The 22394-nt window shown below is 37.5% G+C and overlaps 1 long non-coding RNA gene across 2 annotated transcripts in view; it reads left to right on the forward strand.

The window, feature by feature from the left end:
• Nucleotides 1–5836: 5836 nt before the first annotated feature.
• Nucleotides 5837–22394, forward strand: part of LOC143887457 (uncharacterized) — a 97477-nt gene continuing 80919 nt past the window's right edge. For both annotated transcript variants that reach the window (XR_013254188.1, XR_013254189.1), the window contains exons 1-3: nt 5837–6401; nt 6570–6620; nt 6746–6803. This is a non-coding gene — a long non-coding RNA (uncharacterized LOC143887457). The remainder of the gene's footprint in view (nt 6402–6569; nt 6621–6745; nt 6804–22394) is intronic.

Consider the following 22394-nt stretch of genomic DNA (forward strand, 5'->3'; position numbering starts at 1 on the left):
AACAGTGGGTCCCACATTAGCGGGCCCCACACAAGCGGGTCCCACATCAGCAGGCCCCACACAAGCGGGTCCTACCACCAGTGGGACCCATAACAAGCAGGACCCACAAATAGCGGGACCCAACACTAGTGGGAACCACTACCAGAAGGACACACCGCAACCACTTTCATTAACTCATTGGTTAAGCGGGTCACTCCACAACCACTATCATTAATGAGTAGTTGCGCTTCACCGACGAAAATAATAATTAAATAATATTAATCATCCTGTTACTATTCAAGCAGCCTTTACTATTCATTTATTTATACCTTTACTATTCCTATATTTTTGTAAAAGCATTTAAGAGAAGCATTTAAGAGCGTAGTTGTGAATTTAAGAATGTAGTATCTATAAATAGAGGCTCTCATTTTGTTATTTCGACAAACTCTAGTAGTGCTAAAAAAATTCAGAGAAGAAAGAGTAAGAGAAAGAGGGAAAAAGAGAGAGAGGAAAAGGAAAAGGAAATCCACTTCATCACTACCAAGGTAAGTCTTTCATATAGATAGTTAAAATATTTATTATGGGTAATATGGTTGGTTCTACCACCTATGTAAATATTAGGATAAAGCATGCATAAGAGGCGATAACTCGCTATAGATTATGCAAGTTTTATCATCTTATTTGAATGGTGAAATGCTAGCATAGTAACCGTAAAGTAAACTTTAATCAAAGAAAGGCGAACTGCTGAGCATAGTAGCCAAGAAATAAACTAAATCAAAGAATGGTGAACTGCTGAGCATAGTAACCTGTGGGGTCCACATGAATAGTAACATATGGGGTCCATATGAATAGTGCATGCTGGGCCCCATGATCTTAAAAATTTAATAGAAAGAACACTGAACACAGGGAACATTATTTTGGACATAGATGGACATTACCTGGACAGAAAGGACACTGCCTTAAAACATGAATTTGATTAAATTAGAATATATTTACAGGTTATCCACTCCAAGGTGTAAGCTCAAACAAACCTGTGACCGGAAAACTATATGTAAGGGTTGTAAGGGTTTTTCTTCCATTGATTCTCTTTTGCTATATATAAGGGTTTTCTTCCATTGATTCTCTTTTGCTATATGTAAGGGTTTTCTTCCATTGATTCTCTTTTGCTATATGTAAGAGTTTTCTCCATTGATTCTCTTTTGATATACTGGATGTGAATAGTTCATATTCTTTGATTATCTTTATACGCAATTGCTATAAGAGTTTCTATCCTTCTAAGATCCACAACTGATGAGAATCCAAGGGGGATCCTTTCTTTCAGACCCCATTCCTTTCAGATAAATGATTTTACTGATAAAGCTATAATTCTATTTTGTATCCTCGAAACTTGTTTCCGTGAGATATGTTTATGTTTAGGGTTTATCTTGTGATACCCTAATTTTGAATACGGACTGAGTTATGATATGATGACGGGTGGACGCGTTATAGTCCTCCATGTGCACGTGGGTAAAGACGACTCTAGAGAGTGTAAATCTAGAGGATTATGAGCCGAGGTATGGCTATGAATGGGCCGAGATATGGCTATGAATGAAAGCATCTATGCTTAATGAAGTCTATATATATAATTCTTCTTGATATCAAGTTCTGTAAGTTTTCTCTATACGTTTGGAAAGTATGTTGTGCTTATTCTTTCTTTCCATGTTTATAATGTGAGATGTCCTATCTGCAAAATATCATGTTCTTATGAGCTCTGCAAAATATCATGTTCTTATGAGCTTGACAATTCTACATCACTTGTTGTTTATACCCTACTGGGCTATTTGAGCTCACCCCTTTTTCCTTGTTTTATTGTTCCAACCCCCAGGTGAAGTATAGATGAAAGATGAGGAATGCTAGAGTTGAATCCAGAACTGTTCTAAAGGACAAATATGTTTTAAATATGTATCAACTATGTCTTGAATTAAGATGTAATAAGTTAGACCTAATTTCTGTAAACCCTCTAAACGTAGTTGTTGTATTTGAGATCTTGGGAATAATGAACGTTTTTTAGAAAGATGATGTAATATTCTTCTACGCACCGAGTTGGTATTTCTAAAAAAATCCGGGGCGTTACAGTGGGTGTTGACATCATATTTGTTTTGGAAAAAAATAATAAAGAGAAAAAGAAAGGAATAGTTGTAATTAGAAAGGGCTAATATGGTCAGGTTACTAAAATGGCCATAACTTTTTACCTACTTATCCAGAAACTTTGTAATTATACTTGTTTTGAACGGCTCAAAAAGATCTACAACTTTCTACTTTATGACTTTTCTTAATTCTGCCCCTAAATAGTTCAAAAATGAGCTCCAACGTTGGATAATCTTTTTTGGACTGGAATCTTTCATATATATGCTATTTCACTGTGTGAGAGCTTCTAGAAGAGTCTTGAAAGATCTACCTTATGCAAAATAGTATGCCTTGGCTTGCAAGGAATCACAATTAGAATTTAAATTAATTTGAAAACTAAGAGAAAATGAAGCTTAGTGTGTAAATAAGGAAACTAACTAAAAGAATGACTCTACACAATGGAAACAACCTATCATTTGCGAACCCTAATCATTTTCTATATAAACAATATCACCCAAACTCAAAATCTCTCTTGAAATTCGTACAACACTCCCCCATTTCAAAAAAAATCTGTCCTCACACTATTTGGGCCATAATTCATCACTTTCAAGTGGGCTCCATTAAAGCATACTTGGATATCTTCTTCTCCTCTTCAACATGCTTCAATTTGGGGTTATAATTCTTCGACCTTCGATTTTTCTAAGGTTTATTAAGGGCTGGTCAAAGTGTATATCTTGGAGTACCAGCCATAGAGACAAGGAAAAGCGATCAACGGTTAGTATTCGTCTCTCTTGAAAACTAGGAACTAGAAAAAACATGTTAGGTTAGGTTTTTAGGTTTTCTTTCATATATGATGCATATGGATGTATTTTTGGATGAAATTTTAACATGATCTAATATTAATCATATTCATTTTAAATTCAGATTTTTGCTGAAAAATTAATTTTCTATGATTTAAAAATCAATTTTCTTTCAAAGCTCTTTCGATATAGGTTTAAATCCGATTTTTAAAGCAAGTGGTTTGAATCAATAGTTTTTTTCAAATCAGATTCTTTCTGAGATTAAAACATAATTAAAAATTTCTGAAAATCTAAATTTCCAGCCAAGATTTGCTCATTTTGATGCCTACATCGTTCTTCGAGCAATTGCTGAGAAAAGAGTAATTTTTTGATGAAAATATCAAATCTATAGCAAAACATGTCGGAATTGGCTGAAATTTTAACTCCAGTAGTTTTTTACTATTTCCAGATCACTCAAAAATTTGCACAATTTTTTAAATATATTTTATAATTTTTAATTGATTTAAGGTCTGTTTTAATTCGAATAAATATTAAATTTCGAATAAATATTAAATGAGTTTGAAAAATCACGAAACTTTCCAGAATAATATCTTATAAATATTTAAGAGTTTTTGTAGAAGAAAATTTTGAAAAATTAATTTTCTTCATTGTTTTAAAATCACAACTTCGTTTTGCGCATAGAGTGGCTATGTTTCCAATAAAATTTGATTTTTTTGATTAAATTCTAATCTTATGAAGTTAAAATTTGGAAAAAAATAATAATAAGATCCATATTTGATCTTTTGTGAATTTTTCATGATTTTAGGATTAGAATTGATGTGTTTTTGGTTTTTCTTTCAGCATTTTCAGATTTTTTCTGATTTTTAATTGGTGGTAAATCATAATACAAATTGATGGAATTTTTACAGTAGGCTCATAATATTAATATATAATTTCTGTAAAATATTTGATCAAATTAGAATAGGATTTATATATGTTGCTTTGTAAATTTACCACGTGCTCAAATTTAGAAAAAACCTTATAAAAGATTTATTTTAATTCCCAAAATCCTGAAAATTTCCTGAATATCATATTTTATCATTATTGAATTTCTATAAAAATTTGCGTCAAATTGGAATAGAATTGGTATATGTTGCTTTGTAAAATCACAATCTGGTCTGAAATTGATAAATCTATTAAAAATCCAATTTAAATTCAAAAGTCACAAAAGTTTTGAACATCTTAATTTCTCAATATGCATCTAATCCTTAAGGAACTTAAACATAAACCTTAAAAGTCTACAACTTCCTTTGAAAACTTTCTTTTCTAGGTCTTTTAGGTGGGTGGGTTGTACTCATAATCGTTTAGCAATTGCGATCTATCTTGTACGGTTTAAGTATCTAAGTTATAATATGTTATTGGCTCTGAGGTCGTTGTCCACGAAAATCCTGAGAATATGCTAGGCAATAAGATATTATAACTTATATGCCAAATTGTATAAGTGTAGAAAGCACGATTTCCTTCCATGAGTGGAGCCTAAGCAAGAAACTTGTTAACCCTTAGAGCCTTAGATTTTTCTTAAATTTTACACATTAGGAACTCTTAAGAGAACCGAAAATCAGTAACTTAATAAATTGAGTTGGATTAATCAATGTTTAAGTCATTTTGGAACCGTTGGATTATGGTATCATTTCGTAGGAACCTTTAGAGCTCTCTTTAGGAATCCTTACATCACGATCTAGGTTTTAGGGTGTTCTAGAGTTAGGAGTCCAGCCTCATCAAGGCCGATTGTTATTGATAGCAATTGGGCCATAGATTTAGTTACATTAGTTAACCATTTTCCCATAGGACAAGCCTAGTTAACCTAGGATGTAGGTTCACCTGCATTAGTCTAAGGGGATGTCTTGCACTTAGATAGGACCATATAGCATCTTAGACGAAGTCCTAGGATAATATAAGTTACTCACTTGAATTAAATAATCTCTCATAAACTGTTGAAACAGTCCTTCTAGTTTAGATCGGTGTCCTAGATGTCTTAGGCATATAGCTTAGTTTAGGTCACCGAACTACGTCGACTCTGATCCTGTGGACCCCGATCCGAGAGAGGCGGGGGACGAGCCCACACGAGTCTCAGGATCATCCACGTGAATGGAGAGCTCTACCAAGGAACTCTCGAAAGAAGAATGCCTCTCACAGCATGAGTGGCGATATAAGGTGAGATACCTCTCGATTCGAGGACTAGTCCGGATTCGAGGCGTACCTTAAACAAAGAAGAGTCGACATCCAAGGAAGTGGGCCCTGGATCCCATACTATGCTCTGTTGCAATGGATAACCAGAGATATAGAAAAGAAGGTTCATGCGTGGTTACGAATTTGGAAGGTTCGAAGAGCACCTTATCCGCCCAAGTGCAAACACCTGGTCTCTTATGCCATTTACTTATTGATTTTGAAGAGTTTTGGACGAAAGTCATATGAAATGGGATCGAATATCTCCGAGAAGACGTCTATCTAATCATGCATGTCTCGGAGATGAATAATAAGCACACATAAAAGAAATGAAAGAAGTGTCGCCTAAGAATATCTAAGTTATGAGTGTCATACTGTAGACACCCCATTTTGACCGTACCCTAAACCTTCCAAGTTTGAGCAAAATCCTATCAAATGAATGAATTAGGGTCCCAAAATTCACCCTAAGCTAGCTTAGGATCCCATCTAGGTCCCTACAAAATTTCGTCGAATTCCGAGCGCGTTTGCCTAGCGAACGAGATGGGAGAGTGTCCGTAGTGTAAACCAGAAAGGGGGGTGAATTATCCTGGAAGGGTCACGGCCTGGAGCAGAACGGGACACGATTCGGTGGCGCGCTTATCAATTTTTGCGCAAAAGGTGCGCCCATCATTTTTTGTAGTGCCTATATTGAACCCAAAAATCACCTATAAATACCAACTTAAGCTTCATCTGTAAAAAAAAGAGAGGAGGGTTTTCATTGTAATCTTAGAGAAAGAGAGAGGAAAGGAGAGAGAAAGGGGATCTTGGATTTTTTTTACAAACCCTAGCCTTCTTCTCCGGCAAGATCTTGCCGGAGATCCGACCGCCGAAGTGCCACACATCACCACTACCTTCTTTGCTTTGGTTAATTCCCTCATCCTTTGATCCTTATTGGCTGGATTTGTGATTGTAAAACCATTTTCCTTGAACTTTAAACTCTAGATCCAGCTCAAACCTCCATGGATTCCGGTGACCTTGCTGGAATCCAACTGTTTTCAATCATTTCTCCGATTTAAACTTCAAGCTCCGATTACCCCAACCTCTCTTACATCTCTGCCATTATCCTCTTTAAGTCATCATCTTGCTGTCAATAGAGAGCTTTTATCAGGGAGGAGATAGATCTAGAGAGGAAAGAGAGATCTAAAAAGAGAATGGAGAGGTAGAATCAGAGAGAGAGCAGCAGGGAGCTAGGAGAGGGATTTGCAGAGTAGATCGGCTGAGATCTAATGGAGTTTTTGTTTATTCTTTGTCGGTATTTGATCGGAGGTTACTGTATTCTGAGAATTGAAGGAATGAATTAAGTATAGAAAAGCTTTTTGTGGATTGTCATAAGTTTTCCTGGCAAGAGATCATTGAGAATAGTTTTTCCACTGGGAATAGCCTGAGAAAGTGAAATAGCGATCTTCATTTTCCTTAACCTGTTTCTATTTTGGCATTAAGTCAAATAATCTTCAAACCTGCTTCGGTCGCATGCCATCCGTCCAGTGATGTGTAAGAGTTTGGTGAACCGTCATACTAAATCGATATCACTTGATCCTCCGACGATGTCCATTAGATTTGGTTGCGATTCCCTCGATTGTTTTGCCTAATCCAATGGTGGTCATTTTCTGTTGAAGGAGTATATGACGGTCTCTATTGAAAGCCTAGCCTTCTAGAACACCATTACTTTTCCAGGTAAGAGTTCCTTCTTAATTTCTTCTGGTTTTTCTTTTTACAATTTTTATAGAGTGGAATGCTATTGTGATTTCTAGTAGAATATTTGAGAGTAAAGGCCTGTTACTTTGATTTAATAGTCAAGGCTTGTTTTGAGTAGATCTGCAATTGACTCAACAGGTTGAGACCGTTCTAAAAATCACATAGGGTATTATTAAACACATGCATTTCAAAATACAGTCAGACATGTCGTTTGAGTGATCTAAGTTGTTCATTTTTTTGGCCATAGAGTAGGATTGAGTATACCTAGCTTATCCTTCATGAGATGATTTTGACCTTAACTTGGGATTTGAATCACATAGCCTGGTAATGAAACGCCAATAAATCTCATGGTTATGATCATGTTAAAAAAATGACCTTAGGTTGGGCAGTTAGGATCATCTCATAGGGAAGGTTTTTCATGGCTTGCATCAAGGCATCCCAAATAAGGTGAACGGTTTGGATCACCTTATAAGGTGGTTTTATATTGTTTAGATTATTAAATAGTGAAGACTTGATGTGCTTGAATAGTGTAGGTCTGCCCTGAAATGAACATGCAATTTTTATGGTGTTTAGGTCCTTGCTCTTAATTCTGTTAATCTAAATAATTATTTTTATTCCCATTTTTAGAACTGCTTTTATTCAATCTGCTTCTCTTATTTCAAGTTCTTGGTCTCATTGAAATTTAGATTCACTACATTCGAGAACCCAAATTGAGCTAGCTTTGCAGCCTTCACACTCCTCACATAGTTGATAATGGCAGCCCCCACAGCATTTTGTTAATGGCAGCCCTAACCTTTTTAATAATGGCAGCCCCACACTATTTTGCTAATGGTAGCCCATACCTCTTTGATAATGGCAACCCTTAAATGTTGTGATGGGAGTGTGGCTGCTGTCCTTACCCATACCCTTGCATTAGGCGAGTCCATTACTTTAGAGCACAAGTTAATGATATTATTTACTGTTGAACATGATTGTTGTTGGCTTTATTAACATGCTCAGTGTGTGACATATCCGCATAGTGCAATCTTTGTTTGTCCTTTGATTTTGTTTCTCTATTGATAAAAATTTAGGAGCATATGCTTTAGAAATTCTCATGTGCAGGTCCTAGTAAGAAAAGTGACCTCCTTATGTTATTCCATGCTCCAATTTATTAGTGAGACTCTGCCCGTTTAGAAAAATATATTGGGTTTGTTTCTCAAATGATCTTTTTCCCCTTATGACTTCTTTATGGTGCAATCGAGTAGGTTTTGAGCTCATCAAATGATTTCTATCAGCAACCTTAGGCTTGTTCTTTTAGAAATTTTCATTTTTGTCACCCATATGGCAATTTTCATCAAAGTTCTCAGGAGAGTAATTAGAGGTTTTGCACTGTTTACTAAGGATTCTCGTTTCAGCTCGTATCGTTCTCGTTGTGGGAGTCACTTCATTATTCAATGTCTATTTTATTTTTATTTTTATTTTTTACAGATAGAATTGACATAGCCATGGCGATGAAGGCGATAGCCCAAGCCCATCCTTAGGGGATTTGCTCAGTCCAAGTAGCACTCCCCTCTTCTATTCAAAAGACTTGCCCAAGTCTTTTAGATGTATATCCCTTAAGACATTAGGAGCCTTATCATTGCAAGGGCAATGAAAGAGTCATCTAGAGCCCCCATTTAGGGAGACAAGCTATGTCTCGTATAAATAAAGTCACACCCTTTTAGAGAGACATGCTTTGTTTCGTAGAAAAATTTACTCTCAAGGAGACAGGCTATGTCTCATGCAGAGAAAGTTGTATCTTTTAGAGACAAGCTTTGTCTCATTAGTGAGTCCATCCCTAGGAGACATGCCATGTCTCGTTAGCACCTAAAATAGGAGTTTGTCCTTAGCCAGAAAGTCTTTTCCATTAGCATAGGAATCTCTCCTTAGCTAGAGAGTCAGTCCTTCAGTTTCAGGAGTCAGTCCTATCATCATAAGGATTAGATTTCTGTCCAACCTCTTTTCAAGTCATGTGATTTTTATCCGCTCCTGCAAGGTATAGGATGCTGTCCAACCCTTGCAGAGTTGTTATTCTGTTCATTCCCCCGCAAAGCATAGGATGCTGTCCAACCTTTGCGATATATCAGGAGTTTGTCCTACCCTTATGATGATATGATTCTGTCCTCTTGTGTCAAAATTTCCAAAAACATCAAAAAAATCTGAAAAACCAAAAGTCTCAAAAGTCTCGAGTCTTAGAGAGTAGTTAGGAAAGTCTGTTCCGAACTACGTTGGCTTGATCCTCTTCCATGAGGTACGTAGTGCAGCTTGGGATCTTTATCCCAAGTCCAGCCAAACTTTTTTAAAAATAAACATTTCAAATCTTCCAAAAATACAAAAATTCTTCAAAATCTTTTCAAAAAGATCTTTCGCTAGAGTTAGGAATCTGTCCTAGATATTTGAGGTGTCCTAGAGTTAGGAGTCTGTCCTGATTGGTATTGATACGGTATGTCATGTTATGTGAGTGTCCCTAGAGTTAGGAGGCCTCGAGTCGATCGGTTAGACATTTAGTCGAACCGATGGCTAGACTAGGAATCATATAGTCAGCCCATGGTTTTCATTAGGTTGCACAGCCTAGTTACACATAGGATGTAGGACCCACCTGCATTAGCTTAAGGCTAATCAACTTGCATTAGTTAGGGCATATAGAGAGTCCTAAAAATTACAATTCACTTGAATTCAAGCAATCGTACAAAAAGCTTTAAAAATCAGTCGAGTCTAGTGGATTGAGTCTAGGATAGCGGTTCTAGATGGTTAGGCATTGTAGTTTAGGATAGCGGTTCTAGATGGTTAGGCATTGTAGTTTAGAATAGGTCATCGAACTACGTTAACTCCGATTCTTCCCGAGGCCGGGATACGTAGAGCAGCTGGGATGGACGACCATCTTGGTCCGAGTCAAGTCCTGCATTAGAGTTTTAGGATTCATCTTGTCCAGTCATGTATAGAGTTGATTTGTGTTTGTGTATTTTGCTGTGTTTTCTTACTTTCATGTACAGATCCTATACCTTTAGCTGTAGCATGCTTGTGTTTGCACACTAGAATTTAGACATCAATTAGGTATGACATTTATAACCTAGTTATTTTCAGGTGACACTTATTTCATTTCTTTTAGGTGTGCTTATTAAGCATCACCGAGACATGCATGATTAGATAGACGTCTTCTCGGAGATATTCGTTCCCATTTCATATGACTTTCGCCCAAAACTCTTCAAAATCAATAAGTAAATGGCATAAGAGACCAGGTGTTTGCACTTGGGTGGATGAGGTGCTCTTCAGACCTTCCAAATTCGTAACCAGGCACGAACCTTATTTTATATCTCTGGTTATCCGTTGCAACAGAGCATAGTATGGGATCCTGGGCCCCCTTCCTTGGATGACGACTCTTCTTTGTTTAAGGTACGCCTCGAATCTGGGCTAGTCCCCGAATCGAGAGGTATCTCACCCTTTGTATCACCACTTATGATGTGAGGGGCACTTCTTTCGAGAGTTCCTTGGTAGAGCTCTCCATTCACGTGGATGATCCAGAGACTCGTGTGGGGCCCGTCCCCCCGTCTCTCTCGGATCGGGGGTCCACACATACCTAATTGGTGTCTGAGTTCTGGTGTGCAAACATACGCATGCTACAGCTAAAGGTATATAATCTGTACATGAAAGTAAGAAAACACAGCAAAACACCCAACACAAATCAATTCTATACATAACTGGACAAGACAAATCCTAAAACTCTAATGCAATACTTGACTCGGACCAAGATGGCCGTCCATCCTAGCTGCTCTACTTATCCCGGCCTCGGGAAGAATCAGAGTCAACGTAGTTCAATGACCTATTCTAAACTACAATGCCTAACCATCTAGAACCGCTATCTTAGACTCGATCCACTAGACTCGACTGTTTTTTAAAGCTTTTTTGTACGATTGCTTAAATTCAAGTGAATTGTAATTTTTAGGACTCTCTATATGTCCTAACTAATACAAGTTTGTTAGCCTTAAGCTAATGCAGGTGGGCTCTATACCCTATGTGTATCTAGGCTGTGCATTCTAAGGAAAACCATGGGCTGATTATATGCTTTCTAGTCTAGCCATCGGTTCGACTAAATGTCTAACCGATCAACTCCAGGCCTCCTAACTGTAGGGACACTCACACGACATGACACACCATATCAATACAAATCAGGACAGACTCCTAACTCTAAAACACCCCGAATATCTAGGACAGACTCCTAACTCTAGGGGAAGATTTTTTTTAAAAAAAGGTTTTCAAGAAGTTTTGTATTTTTGGAAGATTTGAAATGCTTATTTTTAAAGGTTTGGCTGGACTTGGGATGTGGATCCCAGGCTGCACTACGTACCTCATGGAAGAGGATCAAGCCAACGTAGTTCGGAAAGAAATTCCTAACTACTCCTAATGACTCAAGATTTTTGAGATTTTTAGTTTTTCAGATGTTTTTTTATGTTTTTGACACAAGAGGACAGAATCCTATCATCATAAGGGTAGTACAGACTCCTGATATCCTGCAAAGGTTGGACATCATCCTATGCTTTGAGGGGAATTAGACAGAATCACGACTCTGCAAGGGTTGGACAGCATCCTATACCTTGCAAGATTGGATAAAATCACATGACTGGATGAGAGATTGGATAGAATCTTAAACCCCTACGATGATAGGACCGACTCTCTAGCTAAGGACAGACTCCTATCCTAATGGATTGACTCCTAAACTGGTAACTCTAGAGGGGGTGCTAATGAGACAAGGCATGTCTCCTAAAAGAAGAAGAGATGAAGAAGGATACTAGTGAGACCAGGCAAATCTCCTAGACACAGAGGTGGGCTCCAAGTATCCTTATCATTGCCCCTGCAATGATGAAAGGATTAGGGTAACTATTAGATCAAATTGATCCTCAACTAAATGAGGGTGTTTTATAGATGAGGCTAAGCAAGCTTCCTATGGATGACTCACTAATGAGACAAAGCCAGTCTCCAAAAGATGGATGACTTTTCTATCGAGACATAGCTTGTCTCCTAAAAGGGTGGGCTCTAGATAACTCTTTCATTGCCCTTGCAACGAGAGAGCTAATGGTTTCAAAGTACATGTCGACAAGCTTTCTAAATGAGAGGGAGATTATTACTAAGACTAGGTAAGTCTTCTAAAAGAAATAAAAGAATGCAATCAAGACTAGGTAAGTCCCCTAAGGATGGGCTTGGGCTAGCGCCTTCATCGCCCCTGTCACAATGAAGTAAACTTATTCTACAAAGCAATGAAGAAAAGAAATGACATGATAGAATTCTACAATTATAAAAGAGTGATTGGGGTCTAATATTATTTCGTATTAAAACGATGATCAATATGATTCTACAACTAATTTATATGAAATATGATGAAGATCAAAGGTTCGATGCTACAAATTGAACTTGTAACTCATTCCAACCACCATAAACTATCCAATCCAATTGCCAGCACTCAGTGATTTTTAACACCATTACCCTCTAGACACAAATACATAAAGGATGTAAAGTGAAATAACAAATAGATTCAGAACATCTATATAGATTAAATAATGCCAATGAACACTTAAAGAATTACATCGGTATTGGTTAGGCATAAAAATCTCAAAAAGCCTATTACCATCTAATTATAAGTGAAATAGATATGGCTAATTGCTTGTCATGGTAAACCACCTGACAAGAGTCTGATTAAGATAAAAATGTGACTTTTCATATTCTAACAGACACAACATTCAATTGGGCATTAAAAACAGAATTGATCAAATTCAGGTTAGATCAAAGTACTAATAAAAAAGGATATCCCCTATTAAACTCAAATATCAACACAAAATCGAGAGAAGGCAAAAGATAAAAAGGAAAGAAAACTTTTGATACCAAATAATGTTTTCCTTAAACATTATGGTTTAACCTTATCATGAACATGCTATTGAACTCATCAATTCTATTTATGTTCTCCTAAAGCATTCTTTTTCAACTTCAGTTAAATAAAGAGAATTTAGTTGTTATAAAATAGGGTTGGACTTGATTCAAATGCACACACAGATTATGCTAAGCTAGTTTAGTCACAACATAATGGGATCTGGAATAGATGGAACTTGACTTTATCCTATTAAAAATTATTTTGTCATTTTCTGAAGTCATGAAACATCACTGTTATTTCCAATTAGTTTTAAAGAGGACCTCACAACAGGATATACAAATTGATCATGCTTATGTCAAAACCTGATTGTGTTGAGTGTAAAATAATATTAACCTCCCAGATTTATATTTTAAATACTAATATGAGACGAACAATAAAAAGAAATTGCCACCTAGGCTATTTGATAAAGAAGAAATAATGAAGTAATTGGATTGAAACACTTAACAAGAAACATCTCAAGACAAATAAAAAGCCATAGTCAAGGAGTGTAGAAATGATAGCTGCAATCTGTAAAAGCAAAATGACAATGGATACAACTGCGGATTGGAGCATTACAAGCTTCCTAAACCGATGAAAATGAGACTTATCATAGAACCACTTGTTTAGTTAGCACCATCCTCACATAATAGATATGGCACTTACGAACTCTTAATTAATAAAATGCGTATATTTTCTAGCCCAAAACAAATAAAATAAACCAAAGGGATGTCATCATAAAATATGGTGGTATCACTATCTATCAATCTACTTCTAAATACCTAAGAAAATAATAAAGACATTACAATACTAGCATCAACCAACCTTGCTCTCTACTACAACCATACATCTCAATTGAATACCAAGGACATATTACAAAACTGAAAAAGACTTACCATGACCCTTAGTTTAAGAAACAGAAGAGGAATTAAGCTACACAGTAACTATTATTTAGTCACGCACAATTGAATTGACCCCCAAATATGTTTGACTAAATCAATAATTATACATGAACAGACAAATATTAAAAAAAAAACTTTCCATATTGACATGAATGATATTGGAGGGGAAAAACCGGGGAGTCATATTCCATCATGACACAAGGATTCTTTGATTAAAGATAATGCCTCTAGATTTACTCACAGATACAAGCATGCGAAACAAACTGTATAGAAATGAAAAGCTAACCTTTACAGATAATGAAATCCCAAGATACAAAGCACAAAAAGAACAAAAAATAAATAAATATATACATATATATATATATATATATATATATATATATATATATATATATATTTGAACTCGAACAAAGACAATGCATAGACATTTATAAAACCTCTATACTGTGTCATATAAATTAAATGAACATATACATATATGCTTCCTATTACCTCAAAAACTGAACATAACTGAACCAATGTAAGAATAATTCATAAATTTTCTTCCATTATCATAAAGCCCACAGCTGATCCAATAAGATATAGAATACTGAATTTTGTGAAATCTCTCAACAATGTAATATATGATCAAGATTGACATATAAGTATTTCATTACATTAAAAATCTTCTTCTCTCTTTTTTTATATCAAAATCTCTATGACAATTATCTCAATAACTCAAAGCACTCAAAAGGCCATAAACTAACTTTTGTAACCTTATTGAAATAATTTTTAATTTATGCTGCTAAATGATTTTTACACTATAAATTCCAATCTTGTTTGGGATAAAAAAAAAAATTAAAAACATAAACACATGCTACCACGGGAATGAACATATGACAGGCAAAATTCAGAATTATCAATTCAATGAAGAAAAGATAGAGAAAATTCATCTAGAATTATAACTTTAGCATAATCATGCCGCAAGATTGAAACACTTATCATAAATTCCAAGATCAATACTATAAACCTGAATAAATTTCAAGCTATTATTCCAAAAGAACAAAAATCCAATATAGTACATTACCTCTCTGTGATCCCAACCAAAATTGATGGCAAAGGCCTATGAATTTTCTTTTCTTTTCTCTCAGATTCGCATAGCTTCAAGAACGGACAATGGCAGCAATAGAGTTTTATGCTATTTCTACTTCTGATCCTTTCTTCCTCAACCTATTTTCCTCAATTTTTTTCTTTTCTGCTCTTCACTTCACCTTCTTTCAACATCAAATGGACAGATCTATAAACAGATGAGCTAAAATAGAATGGATCTAAAGCTTCATGACCAGGAACCATAGATCTAAGGTTTCAAGAGATGTAGAAGAAGTAAATCTTGAATTTTTAGGGTTAAAGACAGATCAAATGAAATAAGGTTGAGATCAGAGCTTTTATGGTGCAGATTTAGGTTTTTTACAAGGTTGTGAAAATAAGGAAAAATGAATATAAGTCTCAAGAAAAGAAGATTATAAAAGAAGAGAATGATGATCTAAGACCTGCCGGAGTATTGCCAGAGATTGATCGGAGAAGAGGAAGCTTGGATCGGAAAAAAAAATGGGTTCGGGTTTTTGTGAGACTCGAAAAAAACGTGAAGAAAGAAAAGAAAAGCTAGTGAGACGATGAAATAAGGTGCTTGAAGTGAGGATCTAGCCGAAGCTCCGGTGATCTTGCCGGAAGGACGATCGGAGAAGAAAAGAAATCAAGTTAGGGTATGGCTCAGATCTGCTTTCTCTCTCTAAAAGGAAAAACGAAAGATTTTTTTTTCAAATGAGATTAAATGGCTATTTATAAAGGAAAGTGTGTTGATATTGGCACTCCACTTTGATGAAGCGCGCGGAAATTTGATGAGCGCGCGAAATTACATGTCTTATTCGGAATCTGCTCGGTACCGTTCCAGGATAATTCACCCCCCTTCTAGGCATTTGCACTACGACCTTGCTTTGGTTCGTTCGTCAAGCAAATGCACTCGGATTTCGTCGAAATTTTGTAGGAACCTTGCTGGGACCCTAACCTACCTTGGGGCGAAATTTGGGGTCCTAAAGCATTAGTTTGATAGGGTTTTGCTCAAACTTGGAAGGTTTAGGGGTTCGGTTAAAATGGGGTGTCTACAAATCCCAGTGAGGCTTGGGTACGTAGGCAGCTTGGATGTTTGGATGACATTTCTCGCACGAGTTGGCCCCAGACACAATCAGTGAGGTTTTTAGGGTAGTTTTTTTTATTTCTTCTCTCATTTAAAAGCCTAAATTAAATTGATTAAATCACTTAAGATTTTTTCCCAAATTAGAATTTTAGGAGAACTTTCACATAGATTGAATCTCAATAAATTAAGAAAATCAAGATACACATTTAGGAATTATATTGAAATTAGATTTTAGGATGCATGTCACATAGTTCGGACATCAAAAGAGTTTAAATGAGCCATTTAAAAGAAATTCAAGAGAGTTAACTTTTGAAATTGAAGATCGGGGTAAGAATGGTGCATGTGGTGGTAATTTTTTATACCTTCCATTCTCGTAATCAGGTAACGAATCTAGACTTATGGGACCGCAAATCATTGCAGTGTCACTTATGAGTCCTAGGTCCCTTACCTAAGTGGCGACTCTGGTCATTCTCTTTTGCGTGAAATATGGATTGCTTTAGTGATCCCAAGTTCACAGAAAAGATGATTTATAATAATAATAAAAAGCACACGCCATTCGCGTGGTTACGAGAGACCAAGAGAGGGAGGCGGATCGCGCCCCTCTCGTGGGATCGGGTCCCACACTAGGGAAGAAAGAAAATCATCCAGATAGGGGATAGTGGAACATGCATTTGCTATAATCTTTGGCTCAATCAACTTAATTTTTTGGCATTTCTTTTCAAATGAAAATAATTTTCCAACCGGTGTATCGCACGGTTGGTCCCACTAGTATAAGACAAAATAAGTATATGCGGGGACCACTTTTTTCAGTGATCCAAATAGTCTAGGTGGCAACTCTATTCATTCCCCGAGGATCCCGTTTCCACCCGTTTCCACCCGTTTCCAAGTAGAATGCCCCCAAATTACATCAAATCACCTTAGCAAGCGAGGAATCATAGTTCACAAAACGTGATTCAGTAAAAAAAGGGGACGGCACAAATTTGAGTTTAATACGGTATTAGTTCAAAAAAACGTAGTAAAAAAAATGAAAACACAAGAAGATGAGTTCAAAATTTTGTCATTTACAAAATATGGAGGGGGTAAAATTGGAAAGTTGGCCAAAAAACCATGATTAGAACGTTTAAAATATTTGCCTAAAAAGGGAGTTTTATTCGTTGTAAAAGTTCTAAACGGAGTAATAAACAGCACACTAATAAATGAGTTTTTTCAAACAAAAAAAAATCGTTTAAAACCGAGTTTTGCTAACTAGCGAGGGATTCACACGGACATCGATCCACCGATCCGAGAACATAAGCAAGCACACCCCAAAAGAGAGCAGCCCAAAGAGAAGCAATCGCGAGGACGGGCGACCACACATCTGAGAGGTAAGCACAGAGAAAGCTCACTTCTGGCATGTCAAAGGGACTCCAGATCATCGCTACTGCTCAAGGAGGAGGCGGATCTTACAAATGGAGAGGATAAGAGGTACGAAAACCTTGTCAACAATCCACTTCTAGGCAGATATGGATAAAGATGAAGATGGAGGCCGAGGGCTCAATTCATAATCAAAGGACGGATGGGAATTGACCTAGCAAGAAGGGTAAGTATAATAGACACCTGCTCGACGGGCTCCCGTTGAGCGCAATTATCGGAACCGCCTTCGCCTCCCAACCCCAGATCATACTTTCCCCTTGCTTTCTTCCATGAACACATACATTAGATTGTGAACGGAAGCTACGTGCAAAACTGAAACGGAAACCAAACGGCCAATGGATTGTGACTGAAACTCGCATTTTCTAGAGAGAGAGAGAGAGAGAGAGTACATCAAAAGAAGCAGAAATAAAACATGAAAATTAGGGTGTTACATGGGCTGACAAGGGTCAACAAGGGATTTTGTTTCAACAAGGCTTTTTGTTTTTTTCAAAAAACAAGTACTTCTTTGGTAAGCCAAATGCACAATCAACGGCATTTGACGGGAAAAGGCGATATTCCTTCTATATTTATGCTTTTATAGTATCGAAATGGAGCATGACATTACTGAAATCCAGCTGAGCGTACGAATGATCCTGATTGCCCCAGGTCCCACCTTTTGCCTAGTTCTGACGACGGGGAGGAAGAGATCACCTCGACAAGTTTAAAGACCATCGAGAGTTAGAACTATAGGGAAACCCTTCAACACTCAAGTGAGACAGAGGCATCACAATTAGGGACAATGGAGAGGATGAATCTTCAAAGTGAGGCAAGTAATGATCAATCGGGTCAAAGGGTGCACGGGGAGGTCGATTACACCGAACACTTTTGATCAATTCAGCCCGGCCGGTGCCTCACAAGGAGGATGTAAATTCAAGAATCGACTCACCCAGGTTGGAGGCTTGGAGGGAGGATAAGTATTCAAAGTGAAGCGTGTAATACTCAACCGGGCAAAAGGGCACGCGGAGTCATTGATTACACCGAACACTTTTAATCTCTAAAATCAACTCACTCGGGAGAGGATGTATCTTCAAAGTTAGGCGTGTAACGCTCGACCAGGCCGAAGGCCACATGGGGAGGTTGATTACACCGAACACTTTTGATCACCTCACCTGGATGGAGGCTCGCAGAAAGGATGTAAATTTTCGAAATCAACTAAACTAGTTTGTAAGCCCAAGGGTTGAACCTTGGCAATTCTCTAAGTTTTCTTTTGATGATTCCAAACACAAGTTGATTATGTATGTAATTTAGTAGTACTAATGATCTTGTGTTTAGTTGATGATTTTATCTAATCATAAAAGTCGAGGAGCATGGATCAACGTCATGAAGCAAGTTGAAAATCAATGGTCCAAAGAGGAGAAAATCCATGAAGACGAAGAGGAGAATACTTGAAGAAGAAGATTGAATTTGAAGATCAAAAGTCAAGTCTCTTTGAATTAGATTGTATAAATCTAATCCCTCATGAAAACCACTTAGAGGCTCTCAAATGACACTAAAATAAGTTAAATATGTCTAGGAAAGAAAGTGGAGCAAAAGCCTATGTTTGAAAGAGAGATTAAACATTGGAAAAGTTCAAATTGACGCTTGGTATGTTGACTAATGGACAATATCTTATAGATAGTGACTCTAGGTAATTTTTAAAATATTTTTAATAGAAATTAGACTCCCTTATCATTCCAGAGAGCACAAGATCATCGAAATGTGATAAGAAACGAGGAAGATGAATTTTCGAATATAGCTGTGCAAAATTGGAAAATGCACAAGACAGACAACCGACCCCTCTCCGGACGACTATTATAGCCGACCGAGCAGTAGACAATTGTTCGACTAGTTCTTTCGGGGTTTTTTTTAATAAAATCCTTTAGCTGATCGAATAGTCAGTCGAGGGGTTGTCCGAGTGAGCCACTAAAGGCTATAACGGCTAGTTTTGCTCCCTTTGCTCTAGATAAAGGGGTCTACCTCCCTTAAACCTTTGAGAGACACTCCTAAACATCATTTGAACATATTATTGAGTGGTTAAACCCCTCTTGCCTCTAATTAGTGATCTTTAAAGGGATTATAATACATTTTCACTTGTATATTTTTTAAAGTTGTTTGTAGTGAGCTCATTGTGTAATTTGCCTCTGAAGAAGGTCTTGTTTTTCATCTTTGTTGTAAACGGTGGAGGGCATTCGGAAAACCCTTGATTGTATAATGGTGGAGGGCACTCATAAGACCCTTTTTGTTTTTAAATGCATTTTAAACGTGTTTAAAATGTTTGCCTAACGGAGTTTTATTCGTTGTATAAGTTTTAAACGGAGTATTAAATGGCACACCAATAAAATGCATTTAAAAAAAAACCCGTTTAAAGCGGAGTTTTACTAACTGAGCGAGGGATTCACACGGACACCGATCCACCGATCTGAGGACATAAGCAAGCACACCCCAAAAGAGAACGGCGCAAAGAGAAGCAATCACGGGGACGGGCATCCACACATCTGAGTGGCAAGCACATAGAAAGCTCACTTCTGGCATGTCAAAGGGACTCGAGATCATCGCCACTGCTCAAGGAGGAGGCATGTCTTACAAATGGAGACGATAAGAGGCACAGAAACCTTATCAACAATCCACCTCTAGGCGTATATGGATAAAGATGAAGATGGAGGCCTAGGGGTCAATTCATAATCAGAGGACAGAAGGGAATTGACCTGGCAAGAAGGGTAAGTACAATACAGCCCTCCTCGGCGGGCTCCCATAGAGCGTGATGATCGGAACTGCCATCACCTCACATCCCCAGATCTTACTTTCCCCTTGTTTTCTTCCATGGACAAATACGTCAGATTGTGGACGGAAGCTACGTGCAAAACTGAAACGGAAACCCAAGGGCCAATGGATTGGGGGACCGAAACCCATGTTTTCTAGAAATAGAGAGAGAGAGAGAGAGAGAGAGAGAGAGAGAGAGAGAGAGAGAGAGTACATCAAAATAAGCAGAAATAAAACATGAAAATGAAGGTTTTACATGGGCTGACAGGGGTCAACAAGGCATTTTGTTTCGATAAGGCTTTTTTTTTTTGGAAAAAAATACTTCTTTGCCAAACCAAACGCACAATCAACGACATTTGACGGAAAAAGGCCGATATTCCTTCTACATATCTGCTTTTATAGTATCTAAATGGAGCGTGATGCTGCTGAAAGCCGGCTGAGCGTACGAATGATTCTTATTGCGTTAGGTCCCGTCTTTTGCCTAGTTCCGACAACAGGGAGGGAGAGATCACCTCGACCCAACCTACACCCATAGAAAAAAGTTTAAGGACCATTGAGAGTTGGAACTATAGGGAAACCCTTCAACACGCAAGTCAGATGGAGGCACCACAATGAGGGCCCATGGAGAGGATGAATCTTCAAAGTGAGGCATGTAACACTCAATCGGGTCAAAGGGCGCACGGGGAGGTCTATTACACCAAACACTTTTGATCAAATCACCCCCGGCCAGAGGATCACAGGGAGGATGTAAATTCCAGAATCGACTCAGCCCGGTTGGAGGCTTGCAGGGAGGATAAGTCTTCAAAGTGAAGCTTGTAATACTCAACCGGGCGGAAGGACACGTGGGGAGGTTGATTACACTGAACAATTTTAATCTCTAAAATCAACTCACTCGAGTCAGAGGCCTGCAGAGAGGATGTATCTTCAAAGTTAGGCATGTAACGCTTGACCAGGCCGAAGGCCGCGTGGGGAGGTTGATTACGCCGAACACTTTTGATCAACTCCCCTGGATGGAGGTTCACAGGGAGGATGTAAATTTCCGAAATCAACTAAACTGGGTTGTAAGCCCAAGGGTTGAACCTTGGCAATTCTCTTAGTCTTTTTTTGATGATTCTAAACACAAGTTAATTATGTATGTAATTTAGTAGTAATAATGATCTTGTGTTTAGTTGAAGATTTTATCTAACCATCAAAGTCAAGGAGCATGGATCAAAGGACCAAAGAGGGGGAAAATCCATGAAGACGAAGAGGAGAAGACTTGAAAAAGATGATTGAATTTGAAGAACAAAAGTGAAGTCTCTTTGAATTAGATTGTATAAATTGTATCCCTCATGAAATCCACGTAGAGGCTCTCAAATGACACTAAAATAAGTTAAATATTTGTAGGAAAGAAAGTGGACCAAAAGCCTATGTTTGAAAGAGAGATTACACATTGGAAAAGTCCAAATTGACACATGCTATGTTGACTAATGGACAATACCTTATAGATAGTGACTGTAGGTTTTTTTAAAATAATTTTTAAAATATTTTTAATAGAAATTAGACTCCCTTATCATTCCAGAGAGCACAAGATCATCGAAATGTGATAAGAAACGAGGAAGATGAATTTTCGAATATAGTTGTGCAAACTTGAAAAAACCAAAAGACAGACAACCGACCCCTCTCCGGACGACTCTTATATCCGACCGAGCAATAGACAACTGTTCGAACAGTTCTTTTGGGGTTTTTTAATAAAACTCCTTAGTCAATCGAATAGTCGGCAGAGGGGTTGTCCGAGTGAGCCACTAAAGGCTATAACGGCTAGTTTTGCTCCCTTTGCTCTATATAAAGGGGTCTAGGTCTACCCCCCTTAAACCTTCGAGAGACACTCTTAAACATCATTTAAACATATTATTGAGTGATTAAACCCCTCTTGGCTCTAGTTGGTGATCTTTAAAGGGATTAGAATAGGTTTTCACTTGTATATTGTTTAGAGTTGTTTGTAGTGAGCTCCTTGTGTAATTTTCCTTTGAAGAAGGCTTTGTTTTCCGTCTTTCTTGTAAACGGTGGAGGGCACTCGAAAAACCCTTGATTGTATTATGGTGGAGGACACTTGAAAAACCCTTTTTTTAAGACGCGTTTTAAACGTGTTCAAAAAGTTTACCTTAAAAACGGAGTTTTATTCATTGTAAAAGTTTTAAAAGGAGTATGCAACGGCACACCAAAATGCATTATTAAAAAAAAAGCCGTTTAAAACAGAGTTTTACTAACTGAGCGAGGAATTCACACGGACACCGATCCACCGATCCGAGGATATAAGCAAGCACACCCCCAAAGAGAGCGGTGCAAAGAGAAGCAATCGCAGGGACAGGCATCCACACATTTGAGAGGCAAGCATAGAGAAAGCTCAC

Source organism: Tasmannia lanceolata, unplaced genomic scaffold (genome assembly GCF_043159265.1).
Source record: "Tasmannia lanceolata isolate RefF3 unplaced genomic scaffold, GAP_Taslan_0.1 ptg000012l, whole genome shotgun sequence".
NCBI classification, from domain to species: Eukaryota; Viridiplantae; Streptophyta; class Magnoliopsida; order Canellales; family Winteraceae; genus Tasmannia; species Tasmannia lanceolata.